At 46.5% G+C, this 24,787-nt stretch overlaps 1 protein-coding gene across 8 annotated transcripts in view; it reads left to right on the forward strand.

The window, feature by feature from the left end:
- The window catches only part of SLC16A13 (solute carrier family 16 member 13), a 539,336-nt gene that overhangs the window by 278,587 nt on the left and 235,962 nt on the right, over window positions 1-24,787 (forward strand). The window contains exon 1 of one of the 8 annotated variants that reach the window (XM_069645558.1): window positions 9,562-9,957. The exons of 6 other annotated variants lie outside the window; for them this stretch is intronic. The gene's annotated coding sequence lies outside the window, so the exon portion shown is untranslated. Of the gene's footprint in view, window positions 1-9,561; window positions 9,958-24,787 lie in introns of those variants that run through there. One more of the 8 variants, XM_069645550.1, reaches the window with a different exon arrangement.

Raw genomic sequence — 24,787 nt, forward strand, 5'->3', positions numbered from 1 at the left:
TCTGTAGACACATTTCATCAATAGCAGCCAGAAGGAAAGTATACAGGGTGTAGTATAAATGCAAGGCACAGATCCGTAGTTGTGACAAATGTTCATTTACCCCAGCATAGGTACAGAACAAGGATTGGCAGCTTCACAGAATGTCTAATTTCTGAATCATGGAGGAAGGAGACTGATTGAAAGCAATAAGTAACGTAGACCTACTACACCATAGATGGAAAGAAGACACACATTAGAACTTACTAGGAAGGTGCATTGCACCCGAACGTAGACTGAGATTTGAAAAGGCAATGCTGTTTTATTTTGTAAATGTACTCACTTGGCTGTACATAGGTACACATGTTTGCCATTGTAATTTGTAACATAGACCATATATAGCAAGGGTGGTACATTATTGAAGACACAAACATTTGTATGATATAAATGCAGCTCAAAGCATATGATCAAGACTTGTGCATGAAGTCATCGAAAGAGATCACAGGAAGTACAAAAGGCATAACTAGTGCCACTGCTTCGCACGTAAGGCAGACAGTATTGAGTAGGCTGCTGGTCACGTGACCAGGCCCTGCCACTCAGTTGCTCCGCCCACCACCTGTTTAATCAGTCCTCCTTAGGCGTCCTCAGCAAAGGACGTGCAAAGACATGGACCTCGCCTGTTTTTGCCTCATAGGGCCAAGGGCCTGACCCGCTATCCTGCATTTCACCTACAAACTAATTGCTACTACTGCTACTCACCAAAAGACATCACCCTGTGTCCCCTCCCTCCACAGCCCATCCCTACTCTCACCAGGGTTTGAATGGCCAAGCGCCCGGGGCAGCCCCAGCAAGCTATCCTAGTGAACCTCTTCAATATTGCCCTTGCCCCCTTCCAACACCCACAGACCACATGCACACGCCCTCTCATGTTGATCAATGCTCGCTCAGCAGTCGCTCTCGTACAACAACCTTGATGCCCTGTTCATCACTGAAACACGGTTTACCCCATCCTCCGGTGATGGTGCAAATAGAGCAAACATCACGTCAGGCACCACCCCCCACAATCCTAAAATATAAGATAAAGGAGCCCATTTAAACTGATGGTTTTTTAGGCCTTGTATGCGCCCAGACTGTTTTCACCACACCTGAATACAAGGAACACACTAACACAAGTAGAATAGGGGCAAGGGTTTTTATTAAGTTTATGTTAAAATATAAACACAAGTAGAATAGAATTTGTTTGCAACACTGTAGGTAATTGTACCACATTGAGGGAGTTAGGTTGCAGCATACACTTAGATCACTGAGAAATATAGGTTGCTGAATACACTGAGAAGATTACTAAGAGGTACATATACAAATATACAGTATTTTTGATGAAAATTGAGCAGAGGTGCTGCCGTTTTGCAGCAAAGGCCACATTAGAATCTGCACATCTCGTTATTTTAGAGCTGCCGCTCCTCAGTGCTTAGATTTGTTTACCTTTATGAAAAGCCTATTCTTGCCTGATAGTATGAGACAGCCATGGTTACAGTGGAAGGGAGTACAAGATTGTGCTCGGTGGAGCAGTGAAGAGGTGCTGTTCACATGACACAAGAGTAGATATGCAGCAATTATAGTTGCTCCAAACGATAATTGAATAAACATGCAGTGCCAGGTATATGGTGCCCCAAGAGGATATTGCCAAAGGTATTAAACCGAGCTGTGTACACAGTGCTTTCTATGACTAATTTGTGCCCCTACACTCTACAGTGAAATAGAAGAAATCATCCCGGCAGACACAGCCTTATAATGACTGCTATTCATCCCATGGCCCAATTAAAAGATTATGCACCTGCGTCGGCAGCGAGTGTCGAGACAACTGTTGCTAACTACAATATTCAAGATTGAGGCAGCTGTCTGGAACAAATGGGGCCCTGGCATTGGAGATGAGATGGGAGTATTGTTTTTGTTCGTCGAAGCGGTGGTTTGATCTCCCTATTCACAGCCACAGTAAATTAAATAATTGGACTGTCTAGGATGGTTGCAAAATCCAAGGCCACTTTAAGAGGTACCATCCAATGGCAGGAAAGTATTCTTATCACTGTTAATATGAAGAGTGCGAATCAACAAGATTGTGTGGTAGTGATGTTATTGTAATGATGACCATGTTGAGGGTTTGAAATTTGATGGGGTTATAGATGGTGGAGTAGCCAATGGTAGACTCCAATGTATAGGGATCTATAGGGGTTTTGATTAATGTAGCCAATTATTATGTTTGAAAATGTCACGTGTATTATTTTTTGTAAACTGCACATCTTGTGGTTGTGCACTTTATAATCCTTAGCCCAATGTTGGCTTGTTGAGTTTTTTGTATTTTTGTTTGACTCCCGGCCGACACTTTACCTTTAATAAAGTGAATAAAGTTGTTTTTTATTAAACTTGGCGCTCTCAGTTCTTTCTTGTTATTGAGATGGTATTTGGAGCATTAATACATTTGGGGACCACAAAGGGACTCCAGTGTCCTCGGAATGCTGAGGGCTCCTTGCCGCACACCCGGGCCAGTGGCGTTGCCCTGTGGAGGGGGAGGTGAGCGGTTGCCGAGTTCGGCAAAGGCCTGCGTAATACGGCTGGTGGCCCACTGAGTATGGTGAGGCTTGCAGTTGCGAGAGGAGGCTCAGCATCGTGGACCTCAGCGAAACATAGAACGTGAGTGTGCTTGGGGATGAAAAACGCAGCAGCACAGAAAATTGTGTTTTTATTTTTGTGGGGAGGTAGGGTTGGAGTTGAAAAGAATAGTCCCAGTATATGGGGAAGGCCACGTGGTATATTAAATGAATGCTCCTCTATGATAGCAAAGGCAGCGCTGTGTAGATTATAGGGTGTATTGTCAAGGAAGTATGGGTTTCCCTCCATCCTGAGTAAGGGGGACGACAGGAGGAGTGGATAACCTCACATTATCTAAACTGCAGAAGTGTGGATACCCTCGTGTTGTAGAGCAGAGTAGGTGTGTTTTCCCTCTTCCCAGGTATAGCCTCGCGTTACAGAAGCGGAGGAAGTGATACCATTGAACGTTATTATTGATAAATGTGTGTTGTATAACGTGTTTTTGTGAAAGTATATTGTAGGTTGTGGTTTATCATTAGGTTTGAAAGTGTTTGGAATGAAAGATTTTGGTGTGGTGTGTACCAGCGCTGTTGTAGTAAGTATCAAAAATTGTTATATAAGCATTGACTCCCCATTGGAGCACATGTGTAAATAATTTCCTCTGTATAGGGAGGAAATAATTAAATATCATAAGGAATGGCACACATAATAATGTTACAAAATATATATGCGCATTTAACAGCTAAATATAAATGGAATAAACTAAGAAGTCGGTTATGTAATACTTAAAAAATATTTGTGGAGGAGGGCCATAAAAATGGAAATGAAAAGAAGATACAAATAGACGTATGCACACAGCCCACTGCCCATTGTCTGTATGAGTTCATGCACCCACAGACTGTATGTGAACACTATCCCTTGTAGCCTGCTGCAGGCTATATAAATCCCAAACTTGTACCCCCAGGAGAGGAGAATAGAAATGAGCAAGACTCGCCTAAAGATGCACCAATAAACTCACTTGTTTTGTAGGTAGAACATGATGCGCAGTGAGATCTAGAAGCACAATTAAAGAAAACGCAGGCACATTTGGCAAGAGCAAGACAGGGGCAAGGAGATGGAAACGGGACACCAGTAACTACAGACAATTGCAAAGTAGGCCAGATTTTGGTTTAAAATAGAAAATTCAGAAACCTTGTATAAATACAGATGTTAGAGGGACGGGGCAAGTGGTCAATCGAACAACTGCGCAGTGACACCTGTGAAGGCATCATGAAGTACGGCACAGACAACAGACTTAAAATTCAAACAAAAGATTCTGAGTCAAAGAGTTCAACTTAAAGTCTGCCCGTGTCCAAAACCTCTCCTTGCTCTCACAACTACAATTAACCAATGTGTAGGAATGTCACAGTCAAAGGAAATAGTGTTCAACCTAAAGTTCCGAGCTTATTCCAGCTCCCAGCTTACTTTCAGCTCCCCTGCCCCAAGTACAAGAAAGTTCAGTGAAAAAGTCGCAAATTGTACCTTCTTCCAGTTCAGAGCGGCATAGTTCCGAAGCAATCCTTGGGGTTCCCTTCCCCAAGGTTTCAAGTAACACAATCCAAAAGAAAAAGGGATCTTGAAACTCCGATCTCAAGACAACAAAGGTGGTTCTTATAAGCCTCAGGGTTCCTTGCCCCAAGACATCAATTCTGCCGCCTATACTTGTTATAGTCTTTACAAAGGAAAACGTTTTAACTAAGAACATCAGGTCAACCTGACCTTCTTTCTTGCCTCCTTTGCCAGCTCAGATGCAGTGGTATCCTTATTCTGTGGTTCAGAGTTGTTATGGCTTACCATGCAGGGCTCTCTGGTCTAGGCGCAGTTGTTAGACCACATGGTCCACCCATTATAGGTCACTCAACCAAGGGCCCAGGACTCCTTGGAGAACACACAGAGGTTTACTTGGCACTGGCTCCTGTGCACCAAGTCCCCTTCACTTGGCTCCTTTTGTTGGTCTCTTTGTGGTTATTCTTGTACTTCCTTGGCTTCTCCTCATGGCCCTGGCACCATTTGTTCCCTCACCTCCTACCAAGCTGTGTCCTTGCTCCTTTTGTTGGTCTCCTGGCTTTGGGGGTAATCTGCCACTACCTTGGCTTCTCCTTTTTAGCCTTGTGGCCCTGCCACCAAGTGTTCCTCACCCCCTTGTCAAGCTGTGGCCTTGCCACACTGCATTCACTCACAAAAGGTTCACTGTTTTCAAATGTACAGTTTTATTGTTCACATTTGTAAGTTCTATTCAGTTCAGGATTCAATGTGCACTTTTTTATTTGAATATTGAAGTGTTCCTTTTAGCCGGTAATCAATGATCCTTTAGTTGTTCAAAGTAAAGTTTTTCTTGAGCTCGGTATTCAATGAGCATTTAATGGTTCAAACGAAAGATTTTATTGACTTCTGTATTCAATGAGCATTTGATGGTTCAAAGAAAAGTTTTTCTTTAGCTCGGTATTCAATGAGCATTTCATTGTTGAAAGTAATATTTCTCATTAGCTCGGTTTTCAAAAACCACATAGTTTCTATACTGTAGACCGGAGTTCCTTTGCGGTCGTGTTGGACCGCCCAGAGCTTCTCTGCCCTCCCGACACTCACAAGCCTTCTGTACTTTACCGGCGTGAGCCCTGGTCGCCGGCCTTGCGCTTCTCTCTGCACGCCGGCAGCTCCAGTGCCTCAGTCGGCATACCGGCAGCGTCCTCTTGGCTTCAGCTTCATGGCAGTTCCTTCTGCGCTCTCTGAGGTATGGAAGTTCCCAGGCTTGGAGAAGTCACACAGCCCACTTGCTTCGGGTCCCCCAAGTCTGCTGGGTGTCTGGTCGGCGTCCTGGATTGTGCTGCTCCAGTTCCACCACTGCTGCTTCTTCAAAAGTTCCTCCCTGTCTCATGCTCATTCTCTCTTCCTCTGGCCGCTTGATTTCCATTTATACACCTGTAGCCCCTTCACAGGTTGCAGGTGTGGCTGACTCATTAGTCCGGCCTGACCATAGTCAGAGGGACATGCCTGACCCTCACAACTCTTAGTAGGCATCTTCACTGCTCTTGATGGTCTCTTCTTCGTCCCAGTACTGTCAAGTGTTATATGTGGAAGATTAAGGGGAATTGGCTTATAATAGCCCATAAAGGTTGGAGAAGGGTTATGTTAGTTGTCATTAGGAAATTACCATGTCTCGCCCAAGAGCACCCCACTCCCAATCCCCAAAGACCCTCCACCCAGGTGATCTTCCCTTGTTTCTCAACCCCCAGGATCAGTATCCACAACCGATGGCTTTTTCCTGGCCAACTGTGTAGAGGATACAACTCCATCCACAGCTGCCCCACCCCAGGCTCTTCGGTCTGCTCCAATTCCATCCCAAGCAGCTCCAACCCAGGTTCTTCTATGTGTGCCAACCCTATCCCCAGCAGACCCACCCCAGGCTCTTCTATCTGTGCCAATTCCATCCCAAGCAGCTCCTCCTCAGGCGCTTCTACCTGTGCCATCTCCATCCCCAGCAGCCCCACCTCAGGCTCTCTGTCTACACTAGCTCCATCCCCAGCAGCCCACCTCAGGCTCTTCTGTCTCCCACCTCAGGCTCTTCTGTCTGCTCCAACTGCATCCCCAGCAGGTGCACCCCAGGCGTGCATCAGCACAAGATTATTACCTCTAACCATTTAACATCATACAGACTAGTCCTAGAGGATGTCCTTATACAGAATGGTGCCAACAATCTCCCCTGGGTACGCCATATTCAGGATTGCGGCATGAAACTCAATTTGAGTTTAGTTGATCTCACCCTAAATGTCCCAGATCTAATATCTAAATTCCAAATTATCCCAGAAGTAAAAGGACGGGTATCATGCAGCACTGTATCCTAAAGTCATGATTACAAGATACTAAGTGCTCAAAAACTGTACTATGTTTTGAAGTCTATTGTAAGCCCAAACTTTGGGCCTCATTAGAAGTTTTGCGGTGCAGTAAAAAAGTGGTGGTAAATCCGTTACCAACGCTTTTTTGGTGGTAACAGAATTACTACAATTGTTACTGCACTGCTGAATTTGGAGTGTGCCTTTTGAAGTGCAGGATTTACCTCCAGCATAATCCTGGAATTACTGCCAAACTCAGAATGAGGCCCTTTGAACCTGAAAGTCAGTTTGGGTAAATTACCCTTGACAATCTTAACTTAGAAATAGAACACATGTAATTCAGACAAATGTAAAAGATGCCAAATAGAGAGCCTGGTCTTATTACACTTATTAATATTCTGCCCTTTATACATAAGGCAGAGGAGAAAATGGCTATTTCCTATATGAATACAACCTGTCGGGTGATTTACTGCTTTGTGTACCCAAAACGACTCCGTGATGGGGCTCATTCGGAGTCGGTCGGGGAAAAAAGTGCTGTTATCCAAGGAAACCGGTCACTTTACCGAACCGCCTGACTACAGGTGTGCCGGTGGGGCACCTGGGTCACCTCCATCTAAATGCTGGAGGTAAGCCAGGTGCCCTACCGGCCCAAAAAGCCCTCGTTACTGCAACCGGCATCGCCATTGGCAGTAATGACGGCAACTCCCCTCATGGAGTACTGGGGTTTAAACCACTCCGCCGGCACCCATAATCCCGAACCGGGTGCCAGAAACAGTAACATCCTTTGACGGTATCCTGGCGGCTCTACCGGCAAGGTCGTAATGTGGCCCATGGGCGCAAAGCCAATATCTAAAAAAGCGGGGTGGAAACGAAGAACATTTTTAGGGCTCTAGTTTTGAATCACAGCATTGCGTGAATTTTATTGATTATTCATTTATTGTTCCATGTTAATTGCATTACTGCATTTTATCATTTGTGGTGATTTTATTGGCCAGATTATGATATATATTTGTCTATTAAATCAACTTCTGACCGACCGAGTAGGAAATGAATGGAAACCGCGAGGGAAGCATATACGATAATGAATCAATTTTTATGCCAGCACTACTACCTTAGCTAAGAGAAAAAAGATTATAATGGCAATTTTGAAATAAAGTTGTATGTGTGTGTATATTATTCCCAAAGACAAATCATGTGACAAAGGTTAAAACTTCTAAAGGAAATACATCTGCTTCCACAACCACATGCAGCCCTGCCAATGTAAAAAAAAAAAAAAAAACGTTGAACCGTGGTACCCGTACTCTTTCTGCACTTGCAGCCACGCACAGCTGGCCTGGCCCCCCTGCTCGCTGGTACCGGGCCTTTCAAGGCTCCTCACTCATCCGTGTCTTGCAGGAACCTCTGGTCCTCCAGTAATGGGCCCTTTCCCAGCTGTGTGAATGCCCCTCTGTCCGAGTTCTGACCTGCCACACACTCTGCTATACCCAGCATTGCAACTGCACAACCGTCCTGACCTGCAGCTCTACTGCTATTCCAGTACTGGGACTGCACACCACACTACCAGGGCCCTACGCTATTCCAGTACTGAATCCATACTCTGCTGATGTGCCCAATGTCTATACAAGAGCACACTGGAATGTTTTGTGTATGTCGCTCTGACGAGCATGCCATACTGTGGCCAGACTTAAACACATAAAGCAATCAAAGACGTTGCCTCAAATTGTAAATCCACTAGGCCAAACACCCTTTCTACACTGCCACACCATGATTTTCACTAGCTGCAGGCCAGCACTAATAAGAGATGCTAATGCCATCTCTGTTAGATAAAGCATGCGCCTGCTCGTTTTGCCGAAATAACCCCTGAGGTCTGCGTAATGGTGAGGAGGTAGTGGCTGAGGAACTGTGGTCTCTCTACCGTGCATTAGAAGCTGGTTTTGTTTAAAACTCTTTGTCCGCTTATTACTGGTCAGGCTAAAGTTTGAAAGAGGTACAATCCTTTCTGTGTATTGTATATTGGGTCTCTCTTCTCTCTTGTGCGGTATCCTGCCCTGTCTGTAGATATCATTCACTAAAGTTGTTTCTGTCTGTATTGGGTTTGAGCATGCTCACACTGAGACCCAGCATTTCCTCTAAAATTCTTCAGAAACGAGAAGGAAAAAAGCTCTTGCACCAGAGTTCAGTGGCTGATGTTGCAGCCATTTTATATTTGCATCCAAAAACGTAAGCTGTCCAGATGAGCATGTATGGTTTATGGTTACAAACATTCTAATGTTGGGGTGAGTATTGTGAATCGTGATGTAAGCACCAAGTCATGCATCAGTTATCAATTTAGAGATTCACTCATACAATCCTTTTCTCACAGACTTGTTTATCAAATATAGAGATCTCTGATCACTGTTCTAGCGCTGAAATGCTCTGTGATTTAATGCAAAGCATACAGGAATCATCATTGATGCTATTTGTTCCCTTTCCTTCTCTGGAAATGTATTTTGAAAGAGTGTAATAAGAGTGTACCAGACTGGCCATCTTGGAATGATAATCTTCTATCAGAAAATAATTCATATGGTTAGTCTAGTATTGCCCATTGCGAAATACAAGTGAGGTGGTATGAACAGAACACCTTCAAGACAGGGCCAGGTCAGTGGGCCCTCAGACCCTGATAGGCTGTTTACACCACAGTGTGCCAGTGCAGACAGTTTGAGACTGCATTCAGGCAAGGTGTTCCCTAAGAGCTGGTGACCGAAAAACCTTTTACTTGGGCAGCAACAGCTGTGTTTTCACATTCGACTTCTGTAATGAAACCAGCTTCATCCATATAGCAATTATTTATTCCTATTGAGTATGGGGTTTGTCGCACGACGGAGGTGTACTTTGGGAGTGACGAGAGCCAGTGTGGGGCACACTGTGCAGCAATTTGGCTAGAAATTGCCCTGCTCTGATCTTGGCAGTTAGATCAATCTTGAACTGCAGCACTGCATCAGGGTTAGATGAACGGTCTGCTCTGCCAGTTCATCTCGATCCGGACCTGCGTCACCCCCTGCTGTTCCATTATTGAGACCGAGTCTCCCCACACCCCCCAACTGTGTGTTATTCCACAAATCTAACACGCACAGCTCTGGCAGAGCTCTGCAGTCCGACCAGCAGCGCCGCTCAGCCAGGGCATCCTGGCCTGCACCTGCTGTAGCGCCCTCCATTCCAGGAACCCGCGCACAGCCTCCACAGCGCGGGGCAGGCGGCGCCTAGCAGCGCGGGGCCCGGGGTGGTGTGCGCATCCGGGAAACGCCACACGCATCGGCGAGGCACGCGACTCCCGTGTGGAGGACCCGCGAAGGGCCGGCCCACGGCCTCGCCGTGTCTCCTCATGTGGGCGGGGAGAGGGCAGGCGGGCCGGGACACGCGCGCCTGGCTTGTCATTTGGCGCCGGAGCCGTCGGTGGAGGACGGGGCTGAGAGGCGCCAGAGCGCAGGGAGGCGGCAGAGAACAGGTGGACCCACGGCAAGACCCTCTGCACCCAGGCCTTTCCCCTGTTGGTGTTTACCGCGCCATTTTATTCTCCGGCACTTTTCGTCCTGTCATGTATAACGCGCCGTGTGCCGCTTCCGGGCCGCTTGACCTGGGCTGTTTTTCTCTTTACTGCCCTTTGTACTAGTATATTTTCTTTCTGCCCTCTATTTGTTGTATCGCGTGTCGCTTCCTGTTCTCCTCTTCACCTGGTCATGGTCTTCTTGTCCTCTGTGCCATAGTCTCCCCCTCACCCCACCCCCGCCCCCACAGCGCCGCCCTCTCTCCCATTTATACGAGGACCCATGACTATACCCAGACTTCCTGTCCCTTACTCCAGTGTTCTCCCCCACTTCCTTTTTATTTACTATCTCTGCCTGCATGTTCTTCTCGCCCTATTCCAATGTCACGGTCTATGTAATAAAGATATCTGGTTGTATATAGCGCGTTCTGCCCCGCTACTTAGCGCTATAATAGTATGAGTTAATATTACGCAATGGAATGGCACTGTATTGTCCTCAGTTGTATGCAGGGTTGAACCGGCACTTATTTATTTATTTACTTGTGGAATTGCAACCTGAACTTGACAAAGCTATGTGAGATAATTTCCTCTACCGCCATAAGCCCTCCATTTATCCGTGCCTAGTTACTTTCTTTGACTGTAGCCCACTCTTCATGTGCCCTCTCTCTCGCGCTCCTCACTCCACAGGAGCTACTTATGAGCATTACTCCATATGGCCCTTTGTCCATACCAGTCACCCTATTGCCCTTACTGGATACCCTCACCTATATGCATGCCCCTTTCTCTTACCTCATCAAAATCTTGTGTGATTTAATCTTATGGCTGTGCCCCTGACAGTAGCGTCCATGAACCTAACTAGGTTCTAGCTCCCTATGCCCTTTCCTCTCACGCCCACCACCCTATCCATGCCTCCCTATACCCCGTCACTTTATCACTGTCATTCTATACACCCCCCTCTAGCTCAGCGCCCATCACTCTACCCATATACCGATTTAGGCATTATTCTGTCTCTGTACCCCTCACTCTAGTCTTGACCCTCTGTATACCCCTCACTCTGTCTCATTGCCCACCACTCTAGTCCTGGTTCCGTATACCACTTTCTCTGTCTATTGCCCATCACTCGAGTCCTGGTTCCTTGCACCCCTTACTGTGGCTCAGTGCCCATCACTCTATTCCTGGTTCTTATACCCCTTACTGTGGCTCATTGCCCATCACTCTAGTCCTGGTTACTTATACCCCTTACTGTGGGTTAATGCCCATCACTCTATTCCTGACTCTCTATATCCTGCACATTGTGTCAGTGCCATGACTCTAATCCTGGCCCTTTATACCGCTTCACTCATCCTCATCGCCCATCACTCTAATCCTGGCTCCTTACACTCCTTACTAGATCTTAATGCCCATCACTCTTTTCCTGACCCCTTACACAACCTCGCTAGATCTTATTGCCCATCTGTCTATTCCTGACTCTCTATACCCTGCACACTGTCTCAGTGCCATTACTCCATTCCTGCCGCTTTATACCCCGTCGCTCTGCCTCATTGCCCATCACTCTATTCCTCGCTCACTATACCCCTTCGTTCTGCCTCATTGCCCATCACTCTATTCCTTGCTCACTATACCCCTTCGCTCTGCCTCATTGCCCATCACTCTATTCCATGCTCACAATACCCCCTCGCTCTGCCTCAGTGCCCATCACTCTATTCCACGCTGATTATACCCCTTCGCTCTGCCTCATTGCCCATCACTCTATTCCACGCTCACTATACCCCTTCGCTCTGCCTCATTGCCCATCACTCTATTCCACGCTCACTGTACCCCTTCGCTCTGCCTCATGGCCCATCACTCTATTCCTCGCTCACTATACCCCTTCGCTCTGCCTCATGGCCCATCACTCTATTCCATGCTCACTATACTCCCTCGCTCTGCCTCAGTGCCCATCACTCTATTCCACGCTGATTATACCCCTTCGCTCTGCCTCATTGCCCATCACTCTATTCCACACTCACTATACCCCTTCGCTCTGCCTCATTGCCCATCACTCTATTCCACGCTCACTGTACCCCTTCGCTCTGCCTCATTGCCCATCACTCTATTCCACGCTGACTATACCCCTTCGCTCTGCCTCATTGCCCACCACTCTATTCCTCGCTCACTATACCCCTTCGCTCTGCCTCATTGCCCATCACTCTATTCCACGCTCACTGTACCCCTTTGCTCTGCCTCATTGCCCATCACTCTATTCCACGCTGACTATACCCCTTCGCTCTGCCTCATTGCCCATCACTCTATTCCACGCTGACTATACCCCTTCGCTCTGCCTCATTGCCCATCACTCTATTCCACGCTGACTATACCCCTTCGCTCTGCCTCATTGCCCATCACTCTATTCCTCGCTCACTATACCCCTCGCTATTCGTCATTGCCCATCACTAGTCCTCACTCTCTGTAACCCCCTCACTATGTCTCAGTCTCCAGCATTCTATACCTTGCTCCCTCTACCCGTCACAGTGTCTCATTGCCTATTACCCTATTGTCTATAGCAACTCTCACCCAGACACTCCCCCACTCGCCAGTTTGTGGATTGCCCTGGACTATGCTCGGCCAAGTTGCCAGAGGCAAGGTCCAAGGCAAGCAATCATGTGTCAACAGCGAGTGATGATATCGCTAGTTTGAAGCGTGCGATACTTTTGCCAGCCACTGTTTAGCTAAATGGGTACACTGTGTTCCTATATCGTGCCCATGTTAGGGCGGGCACTTTTTGTGTTAAACTCGAGTCACGGCACAACTCTAAGTTCAGCAAGTGTGTCGCGGACTGTGGACAGCTCCTTTCCCCATGCTCTCCACACAGACAGCGTCTAGGCCACCTTCTGTGAACGTGGAACCCCATCCAACCCCGCCGCCTCCTCTGTCGGCGCCAACTCCACCCAGTGCTTTAATTGGAAAGGAAATCGAGGCGGGTTCTCTACTGCCCCGTGATCAAAAATTTGGGTGCAGAGCCTAAAAGGGTCTTGCGCCACATCAAATCCCAAACAGCTTATAAAGCTTTAAAAGAGGAGTTGCCTGTGTAATTAAAGGAGTGGCCTAATAGAGCCAATCGAGTTTACATATATGCTATGAAAGTGAACACATTCTAGTTTAAAAGATGTATTTAAATACAGTTCATCCTAATCCGCTTGCATGAAGATGCCACCATACAGGTGCGTTTGCACAGGCAGCGGAATCTAACCAAATCATTGTATTACTTTAGAGGGTTTATGCAGGGTTGTGCCCTGGCCCCCTTCCTGTTCAATCTTTACTTGTAAAACCTGACCAACTATTTATTGCCCTTTGCATTCGGTCCTCCTAAAATTGGTACTATAAAGATCTACTGGCTTGCCAATGCCATTGATGCCATGGTAGTAGATCATCCTCAATGAGGGCTGCAACAGCTGTTCACGGAAATTAGTAAATATGCAGAGGAAAATGAACTAGTATTCACTGTAGGAAAGATGAATATTTGTTTTACTAAAAACCCTAATAAGGACCATAACCATACCTGAACTTGCACGGATCAGCGGTGGTACCAGCAACGATCTTGGGTGTGACGTTGTGGCCTCTCCTACTGTGGAGCAAGTGGTAACTAGATTGAAACCCAAAGAAACTGAAGCGCAATAGAAGCAGATATTGTAGGTTCTCCATTATTCCTTTGCTAGAGTGCTATCGGCTCAAAGTTGTTCTGGCACTTTTATATGCCATTGAAATTAGCCACCTATTAAGACAGGTGAACTGGGAAAAGTTGGTGTCGGGGGGAAATTCTCCCGGGGCCGGCTGGGCCGTCCGCGGACCTCCGGGCAGGGAGGCCCCAACTCCTCCCGCGTATCCCAAAAATGAGTATGAGGCACACGCAAGAAGCAAGGTGATTCTGCTGTTTATTAAACAAAACGGCAGGGATGGGTCAAGGATCGTACGCGTCCGTCCTGACACTCTCTCTCCAATCGTGGGGCTCGCAGGCCCTTTTTACCTTAGTATGACGCGCTACTTGCGTCACCTGGGAAAGTTAGCAAAAAACCTATCGCCACTCTGGATTGGTTCCTCGAGTGGTAGGGTTAGTATAGCATACGTATAGAGAGCGCTGTTAGTGGTTGAGGGTCAGTCAGGTGGTATACTTGGGTTGTCCCTTCAATTAGATACATGAAAATTGTTACATGAAGACCCCTGAGGATTGGCTAATGTTAATGGCGTCAGTGATAAGAGCCCTATGTTCTGATTGGTCCACTCGTGAGCCCCCCAGTCTGGGACCATCGCTGTTCCCAGCTTGCGGTGCACCTGTCATTTGCAACAATGTATCACTATGGGTATGTGCAGACAATGCGAGGATTTATTCATATGCTGGAGGGCAGACTACTCCCACCGCCGCAGATGTCCATTGAGTCGCTTAATTGTATCTGCCTGTGTCTTAAAACATGGCATCCAGGCGCCTCCCTCCTCCTGGGCCTGGCACCCTGTCAGGTTCGGCTTGGTCACGTGAGGAGAGACCGTGGTTGAGGCAGAATTCTGCACATTTAATATTGCATTTTCCACTGTGTGCCTGGCTTAGTTTGCAGGTGTGACCTTGGCATCGGCTTGTGGAATGCGAGTTTGCAACATTGTGCCCTTGACTGTCTGCTCTCGCCAGGCTCATTCTGCAGGGTCAGCAATTGTACTCTTGCTCGTTCAATGTTCATGGAGGCTCTTGCTTGCGGCCTACTTGGGCCTGGTGCATAGGTGGGGATGTTTGATACACGGCGCTTTAGGTTATGGTATCATATTGCTTTATCCCCAGTATCATGTCTTCGTTATATTTCTCATTGCAATGCATGGGGTAGGAGAAGCGTCAGCAAGCATTTTAGATGAGTTCATTGTGCGTCTTGCGTTTCTGCATTTTGAAAAACCTATGTGAAAAATAATAAAGATGCGCGTCAGTGGGTGTGTCCATCACCTACGTCATAGCACTGAATATGTTCTTCGTGTGGATTGGTGTGGGAGTGTCCAGTGTGCATGTTTGCACGGGTGTGCTGACCGTTGGCTAGGTCGTCATGGCATCTCTAACGATGTGTTCATTTACTGTTGAATGGTTCAGTCGAGTTCATCCATGCCGCAGGTGTAGGCATGGGCAGGGCAGGCTGGTGGGCAGGCTGGTGGGCACATCCGTATGCTCCTGTACCAGGGTATTTGGTCGTCTGGTAGATGGGCAAACTCCTCTCGTGGCGGGTGTCTGGGCCGCGATCCTCTAGGCCAGGGGTGTGAGGGGATTGGTGGGAGCCTTTTGTTCCATTCTCCCACTTCAGTCCCCCCTCTGGTCGACTTGTCGACCACAAACATATCTTTTTCCTTATCTCCTCTTACTCTCCATATTTTAGTTACTCCTCACAAATGTCCATAGTGGTTGACATGGTCTTCAAATGACCAATACATATATACACAGGTTCCTCCAGGTGTGCAGTATACCCATTTCCCTATGTAGCTCCTTGGGTTTCTTGGGTTTTCGAGCTTCACAGATGGTGGGTCCAGGTGGTTGGTGATGATCTGTTTACGCAGTTTTTCTCTCTCTTTTATTATTGTGCCTGTGTGCTGGCCATCATCTGCCGGCATCAAGGGGTGCATACCAACCATTTCGATCATTTCGTCTGTGGTGCGTGCCTTCCGGGCCTTCCAAAATCTTATTATGATCAGTGCAGCTCCAGCCAGTATTATGCATCCAACTATAATCTTCAGTCCGTCCGACAGCCAAGATGGCATCCATGACCATAACAGTGAAAACCAGCTGTCATCCTTCTTCACTCCTTTACTTTCTTCCATCATTTTGGAGTGCATCTGGGCCAGTTGTGATACTGCTTGTCAGTGTACCATTGTCGGCATCGTTAGCAGGAATGAATGTGCAGCATGATTGTCCTATCTTTGCGCAAACTCCTCCTTCCATTGCTGTAAGGAGATCCAGTACATATCTGTTCTGTAGTGCTACCATCCTCACTGCTCGCAGTTCCTCTTTTATTGCGTTGAATCCATTTACTGTAGAATTAATTGTCATCATTAGCTCCCATCGAGTTATCTGGAGCCATTTTGCGTTTGCGTAAGCTTGTAGTCCCGGATGTATTATTGACGAGAAGAACATTGCTGCTCTGCTGAATAGTCTGTGTTCTGGTGGGATTGAAGTGAGTGCTGTTTCCGACCTTCCCCATAGGTAATTTCCTGTCAGAGGTTCCCCTTGTCTTTTCTTTCTACTCGGGACATTGTTGTTGTTGTTGTCTTCGTTCTCTGGCCCCTTCTGAGGTTTTACAGATCTCTTCTTCCTCTTCTTTCCTTCATCCATTTTAGGGAAGTTCGCCACGTTCACATGTTTCTGGGGCACCACTAGTGATGGTACATTAACGTGTACCATTGTACATACACCATTCCATAGAGGGGGCAGTGTGTGGTATGCCTTGTCTCCGCAGGCCCAGTAATGGTCCATTAATACTTCTGTTCCTGCTCCCCCCTCAGGTAACTCCATCACGCTTGCACAGTTGGTGTTGTATCCCACGTCCACTTCTCCTCTATGTTGGTAGCATACCTTAGGTGCAGACAGCGGCAGTATGGTTATTGGGTCTTCATCTTTCTCTATCCACGTTAGCATGGGTACGTACTTGATCCAAATCGTCCAACATCTGTCATTGTGTTCATTAATAGTTGTAATATTTTCTCTTGTTACCATGTTGCTGCCAACCACTCCTATGTCCCATTTGTTGTCCATGTACACCTTCCCTGTTATTGTTACCAGTGGTCTTTCCCAACATCCTTGTTTACCAGGAACTTCAGTGGCGTACCAGTCACATGGTAGGTATTGTAGTGTTACTTTCTTTGTTTCTCCCTTTTCAGGGTCACTTGTCATGTATCTGAATGCTTCAGCATGCAAACTGGTCTTGTGGTAACTCAAATAAGTCTTGAGGAAGTTGTTTTCGTATGGATATGTGTCTCGCGTTTTCCATACCAAGTTCACCACCGTCTCCCTTTCGTTTGGAACAGCGCCAAGTATACTATACATCGTACTGTCTTTTCATCTATTTCCGTGGCAACGAATGTTCGAGAAGCGCTCATAGCGTATGGGATCAATGAGCAAACGTAGCAGCTGTCTTCTGTTGTCTGCTTACCTATTTGGGTCATGTGTTGGTACCACATGTTGTTCGAGACGTGTGCTGAATCTGTTATGTAGTTGTCAATACCTTTATTATCTGAGTATGTGCTGCGTCTAACTCTATTTCCCTTATGTGCAATCTTGCTAGTACCACCTGACGTAACACCTGTTGCAGCCGTGGGTGGGGGTATATTAAGTTTGGGTACAGCCAAAATATTGATAGCATAACTTTTCTGCAATACAGAGGCAGCCAAAAACCCGGTGATCATCAAAATCCCTATCATCTTTATTACAGAGGCTAGTCTCACCGGCATTTTGCTCTTACCTTGCTGCAGTCCGGCAGCTTATTCTTGCGACGTTAAAGTTGCCCGCCTGAAAATTCTCAATATGCTTGTTATTAGTGTTAGTTGTTGTTTTCAAGCTCTCCCTATCAAGTAGTCGTTCAGTGCCCAGGCGAAGAGCTGTTCCCACGCCAATCTAAGCGATCTATCTCTTAGGGCAGGCAAGTATTGGTGAAGATGGGGCATTGATTGTTCTATGGCCAAGATAAATGCTGTGTAGTAGACACGTACCCTCCTTCTTTTCAGGTACTCTGGCCTTTTTATGTGATAGACAAATTGGTGTGATAGCTCTTCAGGGTAGTTATCGTCTGAGGGTAGCATCTACTCCTGGGCAATGAACTTTGTTAGTTATCTGTTTTCTTAGCAATACAATAATACGCGGTACCTGCATGTGCGAGAAAGAAAAAAAGAGAACATTCAAGTGTTTACATGTGTATATGTGCAAGACAATGTCCTTCAATTGGGTGGTTACTGTAGTGGGTAGGGGGTCGATGGGCAGAGGGTTTGGGGCTCAACTGGCGGAAGTCTCTTTACTCTTTGATCGTGTGACCATGGGGTGGGCGGTATGGCAATTACCAGTTTCTATTTCAGTAGTTGTCTCTGGGGAATCTGGGGGGTGGCGGGGTATGGAGACACTTAGGTCGTCAGCTGTGGTAGAAGTCTCTTCCTCCGTGGGTGACGCTGTTGCTGTTCTTCCAATGGCCCTGTCGGTGACGCTAGGGCAGGTCTGGAGTTTGCAGATCTTTACGTCGTGTAGGTGATTCCAAGCACGTTTGTCCTCCAACTTTACTGCTCTCGTAGATACCTCCTCTACCAGGTGGGGGCCAGTGAAGCGTGGGCTGTTCCACTTTCTATTGAAATTGCGGAGTAGCACGTGGTCACCTTTAGCAATTTTGCACAGTTTTTCCTTTTCCAATTCTTTATCCGCGTCTTCTTGTTGATCACTCTTAGACGCGCCCCGCGTGCGCTCGAGCTGTTGAGACACAAACACTACACTAGTAATCAAAGAAGACACATATTGGTACATTTCATCACCAAGTTGCAGTGTTTTCATAGTCTGTCAATGCCCTTGATGTTGGCGTTAGAGGAAGGCGCATTTGTCGTCCGGTCACCACCTCATGAGGAGTGAGGTGGTGGTCGGAGCCTGGTCTATTCCTCAGCTCAAATAGAGCTAGTGGAAGGCAATACAACCAACTCTTCTTTGTTGTTTGCTGTATCTTTGCAATTGCCTCCTTCAGTAGGCCATTCAGGCGTTCGCATATACCGTTGGCCTGTGGGTGATATGCACATGCAAATCTATGCTTGATGTTCAGTAAGGATGTGATGTGCTGGAACATTTCATTAGCGAAATGCGGGCCATTATCCGACCGCAGACCTCGCACACTCCCCACCTGGGGAAAACCTCCCTCACAAGAAATTTAGCTGCTCTAAATGCATCTGGATGTGAGCAGGGTCCTGCCTCAATCCACCTGGAGAATGGGCATACCACTACAATCATATACCTATTTCCTTGACATATGTTGATCATATCAACGTAGTCAATATGGATGTGCAGGAAGGGTCCCTCTGGCCGGGGTATAGTACCTTTTATCACTTTCAGTGTGTAACCGGCCGTAAACTGTTGACATGTGAGACAATTGCTGATAAAATTTGTCACATGGGAATTTAACTCGGGACAGAACCAATCTTCCCTAATTCGTGCTGCAATAACTTCCTTGCCTGTGTGGGCTGGGTGGTGGAGTTGGCTCAGGGCGGTGTTCAATAGTGCCAATGGCATTACCATCTTTCCAGTGTTACCCTGGCGCCATAGTGCGTCAGTTGGTGACATTGTACATCCTCTTTTTACCCATATTTCTTTTTCTGCCATTGGTGCAGCCGCTTGTAACTCCATTATCTGTGTGTCTGGGAGATGGGTGTACCCTTCTCTTATCAACATCTCTCTAGCTATCCCCCTCCCTCTCTCTGACTCTGGGGGGTTCCATATCTCACCAAAATATGCAGCATATTTCGCATGTGCGTCTGCAGCTGCATTTCCTTTTGAGATATGATCTTCTCCATTAGTGTGTGCGGTACATTTGACCAAAGCTAATTCTTGGGGGTCATTTACTACTTCAATTAGTTCAGCCAATAAGAGAGCATGTTGCACTGGGGTGCCGTCAGCTCTCCTAAACCCTCTTCTCCTCCATTTGGACAATCCTGAGTGGACAGTAGACGTGACATATGCGCTGTCTGAATATATAGTCACTCTTTTGTCAAAGCTTTCCTTCAACGCCAAGATCAGTGCAACCAATTCTGCTGCTTGAGCAGAGTAATGTTGTGGTAATTGTACGCATTTCACCGCCACACACACCAGTTCCTCTGTCATTTTTACCACTGCTGCCCCAGTTCTTCTTATCCCATCACTTTGGTCTATTGTTGATGACCCATCAATGAACAAGAGCTCTCCTCCATCTAGTGCGTTCTCTTCAACTTTTCTAGTACATGAGTACATTTCGGTAGTCTGTGTACAATCATGTGCATAGTCTCCTTCCTCAATTACTTCCACTATAAACCTTGCAGGATTAACTGTGCTGCATCTAACAATTGATAATTCTGGTCTAGATAAGATGATCTCATAACCTGACGCCCTCTGCGTGGTTAGTGTGGACTTAGGCTTGTTCAATATTGCAAATAGTGCATGTTCCACAAATAGTGTGGTTGGGCACCCCATTGTGATTGATGATGCTTTCTCTACCGCAAAGGCAGCTGCGGCGAGACCTTGTTCGCAAGGGAAATGTCCTAACATCACAGGATCCAAGTGACCACTGTAAAACGCTACTGGTTTGTAACCCATGCTTGTTTTTTGAGCCAACACTGCTTTCATTACTGCTGAGTCGCAATGTGAAAATATAAAGAATTGTTGTTCATAATCTGGGGTGGCCAGTACCGGAGCAGTTGATATTGCATCTTTCAGTTCATCAAAGGCCTCTTTCATTTCCATTGTCCACCCCAATTTTTTCTCCCCTTTGTTAGCTTCTTTTAATGCCTCAAGTAGGGGTCCTATGTATGAGCTGTAATCAAATACCCATGCTCTACAGTAGTTGCACAGTCCCAGGAACTGCTGCAGTTCCCTCACTGTTTGGGACAACGGCGTTTTTGAAATGGCCTGTGCTCTTTGTGGTGCAATCTTTCTTCCGTATTGGGATATGAGCTGACCAATGTATAGTACCTGTTCCTGACAGTACTGTAACTTTTCTTTGTCTACCTTGTAACCCTTTTCAGCCAATATTGTCAGCATCTTCAATGAGTCCTCTCTGCATCTTTTTTCGCTTGTGCTGCAAATTATTATGTCATCAACATACTGCAACACTGTGCTTTCCACTTCAATGTTACCCAAGTCCATGTGTATTACTCTGTTGAAAATTGAGGGTGACTCGCAGTACCCTTGTGGCAATCTGGTGTGTTTCCATTTTGTGTTTCTGTACGTGAAGCTTGTTAGATCTTGTGAGTCTGGGTGCAGGGGTATTGAGAAAAAGGCATTTTTGAGGTCTATCACTGTAAATCGTGATGCCTCTGCTGGAATGCCACACAATATTGTGGCCGGGTTTGCTGCTATGGGGTATTCTGCTTCCACTATGTTGTTCAAGGGCCTGAGGTCCTGGATGAAGCGCCAAGACCCTCCTTTAGCTTTGCGCACTGGGTATACAGCTGTGTTACATGGTGATTCTGATGGTACCAATATGCCATTATTTATAAGGGCTGTTATTGTTTCATATATGCCCTCATCTGCCTCTTTTGATAGTGGGTATTGCTTCACTCTGGGGAGTATTGCACCTTTTTTCAATTTTATTCTTACTCCCCCTATGCTTTTTATGCACCCCACGTCATAGGGACTAGTAGTCCATAATGATGTTGGTACTTTTGCCATATCCTCCTCAAAGAAGGGAACTGGGGTGGATGTGGGGGCTTCAAGTGCCATTGCAATTTTCTGTGCCACTTGTTTGTATGTCACTCTTAGCCATATTTCTACACTCATCATAAATACCATTTCACCTTCTTCCTTTTCTTCTGAGAAGAGCTCCTCGTCTGACACCTGGGTGAGCCTGCATCCCTCTGCTAGGGCTATCACTGCCCTCCATGCTCTTCCTTCTCTGTCTTGGGCATGTACTGCGATATAATCAGCAGTTGCTACAATGCTCTCTATGCTCACTGAAATCACCTTTCCTTCTGGTTCATTGGCTGGTGTTTCTGGTCTAAACAAATAGGCTGCTGGCCTCCTCCAGATCTTTCCTTCTATTCCTGGCATACATGCAAATGCCATGTCTGTTCCGTACTGGAACAGTTCACCATCTACTGGCTCAGCCCTAATCACTGTCTGTCCACAGTATGCTTGCATAATTTGTCGTGCAGTGAGCATGTTTATTCCTGGAGTGGAACAAATTATGCCGTCCTCCGTAAAGGAGATCGTCATATTCAACCTGCTCATTATGTCTCTCCCCAGTATGTTTACTGGTGAGGCCCTAGAATATAAAAGCGGGACGGACATGACATAATCCCCTATTGGTAAGGGAATGTTATCAGTAAAAGGAACCAACCCCCTAGCCCCAGAGAATCCTTGGGTGTTCATGGCTTCACCTGACATCTTAAATTTACCTTCCCTTATGCAAGACCGGGTCGCCCCGGTGTCAACAAGGAATGATAATTTTTTGTCACCTATCGTTACCTCTATGCGTGGTTCCTCCGCACTATCAGGTGTTACCGACAGGATGGGACACACCAAGGCCGTCTGTGGGCTGTCCTATTGTGGGTATAATGATTGACCACTTCCTGTGTAAGGGTCGTGTCCCAGGACCGTCACCCTTCCCAGTTGTGTTTGCTGTAGTTGTGTATTGGTAGAGTTTATGTTATGGTCTTGAATTTGGGCAGGTTGCTGTACTTGCTGCACTTGGGGTTGTTGTGTTATCGCTACCTGTTGTTGTGGCAGTGAATATGCCTGTGGCTGTTGTTGTGTTACTAGTTGTTGCTGCACATTTCCCGGTTGCAGTGCCTGCTGTTGTTGGATGTCCTGTTGTTCCCTTGTAGGCCCTTGTTGTCCCTGTTCTTCCCATGATGGTGTGCCTGGTCTCACTCTACATGTGCGTGACATGTGCCCTACTAATCCACAAATCCAACATACCGGTGGTTCCCTGTTCTGCCATGGAAAGCTTCCTGAATTGTCCTGGTATACTTGTTGCCCGGTGGGGTAGAAATTTCTAAATCCTCCCCCTTGCTGTTGTGTGTTATAGCCGTATCCCCTCCCCCTCATCATTCCTCCCCTTCCCCTGTTGTAATTATAATATCCAGCTCCTGGCGTTGAGTATCCTCCTCCCATGTTAGTCATGTATGGTTGGGGTGGTGGCAGCTGTTGTGTTACAATCTGTGATGATTGTATTTGGGAGGGATCTTGTGCAGCCACTACTTGTGTGGGGTTTTGAGTCATTGTTGCAGGTGTAGTTATTAGTGCACCTTCCATCGTGTATTTAGTAAGTTTCTTTCTGTACCAATTTAGCCTCTTCCGTTTTTCTATCCTCTTCCTTTTGTTTCATCTTTTCTTGCCATGTCCTACAATGATGTACTATCGTCAGTTGTATTTCTGGCCATGCTTTTGCTTCCATCCCCACTACCTTCTTCAGTTGTTTCTGAACTGCTTCTGGGAGCCCTTGTATTAGTATATGATAGAATATTGCTGGTGTTTTGTCCCATTGTTCTCTAGTTTCCATACGCCACTTGTCTTGAATTTCCTGGATATAATCAACAGGATTTTCGTTCTCACGCATCTTGCGTGAGGTAATTGCTCCTATGTCTGATGTGTCTGGGTACTGTACCCTCAGCGCTTGCCATGATGCATGTCTGCAGTTTGAGAATGGTGCCCCATCGTGTGATGTGTTTGTTATTGTGACCCCGGGGAAGCCTGCTCTCTTCCAGATGTCATCTGCTGCATCCCCCAATATTGATATTAGAAGGCCCTTTACATCCCCCACTGCCAGTTTCTGTCCTGCGGTGTGTTTTTCCATTTCATATATCCATTTTAATGATGGGAGCCTGCACTTTATATTTTCCTTGTCTGCATGCTTCCAAGGGACGTATTGTGGTCTAACCCCTCCCCTCTCCAGAAGTGGCATTAAGTTGTGTCCTGTTTGGCCCCCTGGGTTCCACAAAATCGAAATCGTGCACCCCTCCTCTTCTTCCCTGTCTTCTACATCGTCAATGTGGTCCATATTTCCCCTGCTCGTAACTGTTTCTCCTCCCTCTCTTCCCCTTCTTTTATCATTTCCTTTATTTAATGTGGGCGTGTGTATTCGTTCTCCCTGCCTGCGTCCAGGGAGGTCTCTAAGCCTGCCTGCATAGGGTGTCAGTTCGTGGGGGAAGGGTGCAAGTTTAGGTGGGCATGTTGCACGTAATGAGCGTGAGGTAGTGGAGCATGTTGGACGGGATGGTGAGGGTGTAGCTGCACGTGTCTGCCTTTCCGCCATTCCTTGCTCTTCCTCCTCACTTCCATCCAGTTCTTCCTTTCTCCTGCAGATCCATGATGATTCTCTATTTGTCCGGGTGATGTATAATTTATCTAAGCTTTCCCTTTCACTGTTTCTTCCTTCCTTCTCCATTCCTTCTCCTTCCTCACTGCAAAAGTCATCCATAAATGGCAACCCCCAATCTGTCTTTTTCCCCCTAATCGTTACTGTTTTTAAATCTATTGGATCCGTTCCTCCCTTTTCTTCTTTACCAATTGCTCCCCTTTGTGCTGATGTTGTTGCTACTTCTGTGTCTCTGTATACATACCTCCTTACTTCACTCTCCGCTCTCTTATCTTCTCTTTCCCCTTCATTTTTCTCCGCTATTTCTCTACCAATTTCCTCTTTTCTTTTTCAATTCCTCCATTACTTCACTACTCATCTTTTCCATTATCCTTTCTTCTTCTTTCTTCCTTTCCCATCTCGCTCTTTCCCACTCTAATATACCCTCTATCATCCTCCCTTCTTCGTATTTCCTGGTCGTTTCTGACAGTAATCTCCTCTTCCATATTTCCATTTCTTTTTTGTTGTCCGTCCCCTGTGTCCATTGTATGCTATATTTGATCAGTTTCTCCCTATGGGGTGACAGTGTTTTACATATATGCTGTAGCGGGGTAGTGAGGGTGTTCCCCCACCCTCCCGATCCTGTCCCGTATGACATGGTAGCACTTTGCTTGTTATCCTACCCCTATTTGGTAGCGGTTATCTTGCTAACAGTGTACGCTATACAATCTTAGATCTTTACCTGGCCCCGTAATTTTGGGGACTTGCGATTGTCCGCTAAGGAAAAATCGTAAAATATAGCATTTGCATTTGTATATTCTTTTCTT

The sequence above is a fragment of the Ambystoma mexicanum genome, chromosome 1p (genome assembly GCF_040938575.1).
Source record: "Ambystoma mexicanum isolate Mex_15411 chromosome 1p, UKY_AmexF1_1, whole genome shotgun sequence".
In the NCBI taxonomy this organism is placed as follows: Eukaryota; Metazoa; Chordata; class Amphibia; order Caudata; family Ambystomatidae; genus Ambystoma; species Ambystoma mexicanum.